This window comes from Silene latifolia, chromosome Y, assembly GCF_048544455.1.
Source record: "Silene latifolia isolate original U9 population chromosome Y, ASM4854445v1, whole genome shotgun sequence".
Taxonomy (NCBI): domain Eukaryota; kingdom Viridiplantae; phylum Streptophyta; class Magnoliopsida; order Caryophyllales; family Caryophyllaceae; genus Silene; species Silene latifolia.
In genome coordinates, this window is record NC_133538.1 from 213,119,489 (window position 1) to 213,125,284 (window position 5,796).

Sequence of the window (5,796 nt, forward strand, 5' to 3'; positions counted from 1 at the left end):
ACATATTCCCTAATTCCTATATTAAACCGCGGAATTCTTTCTTGCTAGGGACGAAACCACCCAAGAGAAAACGCAGCAGGAGCTGCGCCTCTTGGAGGGTCGCAGTTCCTGCTACGCCACTTCCTGTGCTGGTTTTTTCCCAATTTCCAGAATCTTTCCGGATTTCTTTCCTAATCCGACTTTTCCCTAAACTCCTCCACGTGATTAGTACAAATAGAGGCCACCGCCTCACATATTTTTCATGCGAGTGTCCGCTTTTCTCTTCTTCCTTTGCATTCTAAGATCGCGCTCTTGCTTTTCGACGCCTACGTGCTTGGTCCACACGACCACATAAACTCAAATCATTTTGAGTACCAGTCACGTTGCGTAAACCGACCAATTTGACCAACTCCATCTAATCAATCTAATCAATTTGTTTTAAATCCTTTTTAAGGGCACTTTCATTCATACATCGAGTCGAGCAATCACTAAACTACAACTTAGTCAATCTTGTTTTGTCAAACATGTAAGTCTAAGGGTGTAAATCCCTATTTTATTTGTTTTATTTTCTGTATATGTAACATATATGATGTGACCATAATTAGAGCATATTTAGTCCCCGAATTAGCCTTGTTTCCATGCTTTTTAGTGCATATTTGGGGTCATTTATTGTCTTTAGTTCTTTGTTTTGCATATTCTTTGAGGTTTTGATCCCTTGGTAGGAAAGGAGTGCAAACCTTGCATTTTCATGGCAAAATGAGGTTAAATTGATTGAAATCAATGACCAAGCATTAAGGAGAGACAAGATTAGAAGGCCTTTGTACATACTATAGTAGAGGGGCAATGATGAGAAAAGATCCTTGCATCCCCGAGGAAATCCCCAAGGATTTATGAAGAAAAAGGAAGAAAAGAAGAAGGAACGAGACTGCCCAACAATCCGTGCGTCTTCCCCTGAAGACGCCCGTCCACCAAGCCACAATCCGAGCGGCTTCTCCAGAAGACGCCCGGGAAAAAGCTCCAGAAGATGCCCGTCTTTACCCCCTGGATGCCCGGGCAGAAGTCACCAAATCTGCCCGTCCCGTGCTAAAGACACCCGGATTCCCAGACAGTCCCATTTCGTCTTCTTCAAGCTTCAAGGAAGGATGCACATCTTTTTCTAGAGACTGGAGTCTCCCTAGAAACCGAAGTCTTTCCAAAAGAGACCGGCGTTTCCTCAACAAGGGACTTAATCGTCATTTAAGCCCTTAGTTAACCCTAATTCATCCATCTAATCCCCACTATAAATACCCCCTTAGTCTAATTAGAAGAGCATGTTCTTCTTAGCCATCTTTAGAGTAGTTAATGTCAATCAAATCTCTCTTTAATCTTGTAATCAACATTTAATCAAGTTTTAATACAAGTTTTATTTCCTTAATCTCTCTCTTGTTCATCCTTTATTTTGGGTAATTGAAGATTATTTGAGTTATTATTGGGAGATTGACAACCTCTCAATCAAGCATTCAAGTACTTCTTTTATTCTTTGCTTTATTATTGGAATCATTAGTAGGTATAATTCTCTTAATCCCTCTTTAATTATTATTAATCACTTTCATTTATTCATCATGTTTCACTTTGTTGGTATGATTGACAACCTTGCTAGCATGTTCAACATGATAATGAGTGAGTAGTTTCCTTAGCTAGGGTTAATGGGTGATTAGGGGAAACCAACATGGGGGATGATTCATGCTTTAATTAATATACTTTCATAGTTTATTTGCTTGCTTATTGTGATCTCAACTTATGCACATTTTATGTTTGATGAAATGTGAGCCTATGAATCCTTGCATTTTTTACCCATCACCTATATTTTCAATGAGACTTGTAAGACATAAACCAACTCGAGTCTCATTAGACCATGCATATTGTTGAGTAGGGAAGATTAAGTCGACTTGTAGGTGTTGTACAATATAATCGATTCGGCTCCGGGACCCAAACTTTCCTTGGATTGTAAGATATAAACCAACTCGATCCATCACAACAATAATTGCTTGTTTATAACTTGAGAATATGTTTGTATGATCAATTCCCATGAATCCTCTATGACCCCATGACACCCTAGTGCCTTTTATCAATTGTTTACATCCCTTTTTATTCATCTTGCTTGTTTACTTTCATTGCTATTTAGTTTAGTGATCTTCTACATCAAACCCCAATTGTGACACCCTTTAAGACACCACTAGTTGCAATAGAAATCTCATCTCAATTCCTGTCCCTTGGGATCCGACCTTTACTTGGCTCTTTACTAATTGTAGAGTTGTTTGTGAAGTTATAAATTGTGTTTTGGTCTAGGTGCTCCTAACGACAAGTAACCGAAAAATATAGTCTGACCAAAAATGGCGCCGTTGCCGGGTACGGTGTTAACTTGATTTAGATTTTCTTACATTGTTATTAGTTGTGTCTTTCTTTGCCTTGGGGAAGTAAAACTCCTCAAGGTTTGTTCTAATTATTTTCGAGTTGTTTGATATTTTGCATGTGTAGAAGGTCACAAGGTGACTTGTTACCCTTTGATCACGAAATTGAAAGAACTTTGACAACCAATAGAAGACTTGCTAGGAGAACTTTGAGAGGTATTAGTGAGGTTGTAGATATTCAACCAAATACAATTGAGTTCATCAACCCTTTTGCAAGAGAAGGTGAGGAGAACCCAACACAAAATCCAATACAAAATCAACCCACAATGCCTAAGTTTTCATCACATTCCGTACCCACCGAGGAGAACCTACCCAATGGTACTCCCACACCACAACATCTAACCGGAAATTTTATTGCCAAATCCGCATTTATCCAATTAGTCGAAAGAAGCCAATTTGGGGGGATGCCTAGTGAAGACCCTCATTCTCGTATAGAGACTTTTTGTGACTATTGTGATGCGATTTCTCAAACCGGTGTAACTCAAGACCAAATTCGATGGGTCTTATTTCCTTTTTCTCTAATTGGCACCGCGAAACAATGGTTGAAAGGCCTTGATAAGGCTACTCTCGGAATTGATTCTTGGAAAAAGTTGGCTCTAGCTTTCTAGAAAAAGTTCTATCCACCGGAAAAGACTAACATGCTAAGAGCTCAAATCACGGGCTTTAGGAAAAGGGTTGAAGAATCTTTGTATGAAGCTTGGGAGCGATTTAAGGGAATTTGTCGCTCATGTCCTCACCATGGACTTAGCGAGTGGTTCTTGGTACAACAATTTTGGAACGGTCTTTATGAAGATTCAAGGAACATTCTCAACATGGGATCAAATGGAATGTTCACCGAAATTGATGACAATTAAACTTGGAACAAAATTGAGGAAATGGCGGTCCATAACTCACAATATAGTAGACCTGGCAAGGCTACTAGAGAAGGAAAGCATGAAGTGGACTCTATTACTCAATTGGGCGCTCAACTTAGTGCTCACATTGATACCATCAATTTGAAGTTTGAAAAAGCTATAGCTAGACCTGAAGAAGCCTCAAAATCACCAAAGCATCATGTTAATGCCATAACGGCATCTTCATCAATCCCAAGTGGGATATGTTAGAATTGTGGAACTTTGGGACATGACCAAAGTGAATGTAGGGGACCAAATGAACAAGTGAATGCTTTCCAAGCATACAAGAGTGGTACCCCTTATTCAAACTATTACAATGAAAACACCAAATTCCATCCAAATTTCTCATACAAAAGCCAAAATGTTCAAAACCCTCAACCAACATACACCCCACCTCCCATGAGAAACCAAAATCAAAGACCCTTTTACAACCAAAACCAATGTTACCAAAATCAAACTCCATACAATCAACAAAATGACCAAGGTTTTGATGTTCAAAAAGCGGTCCTCCAAATGCAAAAGAATCAACAAGAGTTTTTCAGTCAAATGCAAAAGGATAATCAAGCAAAGGAAATCACCATCAACAACATCCTAGCTCACACAAAAATGTTGGAAACCCAATTGACTCAACTAGCATCTTCAAGCTCACAAAGACAAAAGGGGCAATTACCACCTCAAAGTAATCCCCCAAGACATGAAACGGTTAGTGCTATCCACTTGAGGAGTGGTACAAGGTATGAAGCACCGAAGAAGCAAGTTGAGGATGAAGTTGTGGAAGCTAGTGACAAAGAAGAAATTGTGCAAAACTCCAAGGATGGAGAACTATAAAAGAAGAAATTTCAAAGAAAAATGAAGATAAGGTCAAGGAGAAGGAGCCCATTGTGATTAGACTTCCTTTTCCAAGTCGTCAAGCCAAGCCCAAATTTGATGACCAACTTGGAAAATTTATGGAAATTGTGAAGAATTTGGAAGTCTCAATTCCTTTCACGGAATTAATCAATCACGTGCCGGCCTATGCAAAATACATGAAAGACATCCTCACAAAGAAGAAGTCAATCCGGAAGCTTGAGACTATCGCCTTCACTAAGGTGAGTAGTGCAATACTTCAAGGGAGTTCAACTCCAAAACTCAAAGATCCGGGAAGCTTCTCAATACCGTGTACCATTGGCGACACCACGATCAACACAGCCTTATGTGATCTAGGGGCTAGTGTGAGTGTTATGCCATACTCGGTGAGTAAAAGGTTGGGGATGGGAGAGCTTAAATGCACCAATATCACACTCCAAATGGCCGAAAGATCGACGAAGACACCATTAGGGATATGGGAAGATGTTCCCGTAAGAGTTGGGAAATTTTTCATCCCGGTGGACTTTGTCATTGTTGACATGGAAGAAGACTCCAATATTCCAATCATTCTAGGAAGACCTTTCTTACACACCGCGGGTGCGGTGATTGATGTGAAGGATGGAGAGCTCACTCTAGAAGTGGGAGATGAGAGCATAACTTTCAATCATGACAAGACCATGAGAGCTCCCCGTTTGCATGAACCATGTTTTATGGTTGATCATTATAGCCGGAAGGATGATAGGAAGAAGTCAGAATTCCAATGGAAGAAGAAAATTGAAGATGCTCCATTCAAAGAGTAAGTGAATTGTAACAAAGAGAGCTTGAAAAGCTCACCAAAGTCAAGCAATGAAGAGGATGGCCTCATTGGCCAAGACAAGAAAGTGGGAGAGTTGTCTCCATCAACTCAAGAGATCTTTAGTGATCGAGTAGATGAAGTTTGTGGTCTTTGGGACGATAAGTTTGAAGGGATTTTCAATCCCTATATTGGTAATGCTATCGATCAAGACCGACAACAAGGGCAAAGGTCTATTGAAGACCTTTATCATGATAATGAACAAGCTTTTGATTACTTCTTCAAGGTGTTGAGCAACATCAATAACACCTTGGACATGCCCCCATGACATCTCACTAAGGATGAGAGTTTGGTGGAGTCCTCCCTAAACCACCATTTGTAAATATTTCTAACTCCCTAACTCGTATTTTAGTTCTTACATTGCATTTTTGTCATTATTGAATTTTTATGCTTTGATCAAGATAATTATCATTTTTGAGAGAAGTGAGGAAGGGACTAATGATTTAATTGATGTGTAGTGCTTTAGCTTAGTGTGGGGATAGCAATTGCCTAGGCTATTCATGCCTTGGTAGTGCCCCTACAATGAAGAACACAGGATTTGAAGAATGGAAAATGACAAGGGATATCCAAGTGCACGGATGGAACTGAATTCGGGTAAAAGCGACAGAATCCGAGCGTCTTCATGGGAATCCGCCCGTCTTCAGGCAATCCGGGCATCTTTGTCAGAATCCGCCCGACCATCTGAGCTGAGAATTTGAAATTTTGGGACTGTTGAAGAATCCGAGCGTCCTGGAGGAGAAGACGCTCGTCTTCAGAAATCCGTCCGTCCTGAAAG

At 40.1% G+C, this 5,796-nt stretch overlaps 1 non-coding gene across 1 annotated transcript; it reads right to left on the minus strand.

Moving 5' to 3' along the window:
* Nucleotides 1-3,067: 3,067 nt before the first annotated feature.
* On the minus strand, nt 3,068-3,174 carry LOC141635056 (small nucleolar RNA R71). Its single transcript, XR_012539763.1, has one exon. It is a non-coding gene; the product is annotated as a small nucleolar RNA R71 (small nucleolar RNA).
* Nucleotides 3,175-5,796: the final 2,622 nt, after the last annotated feature.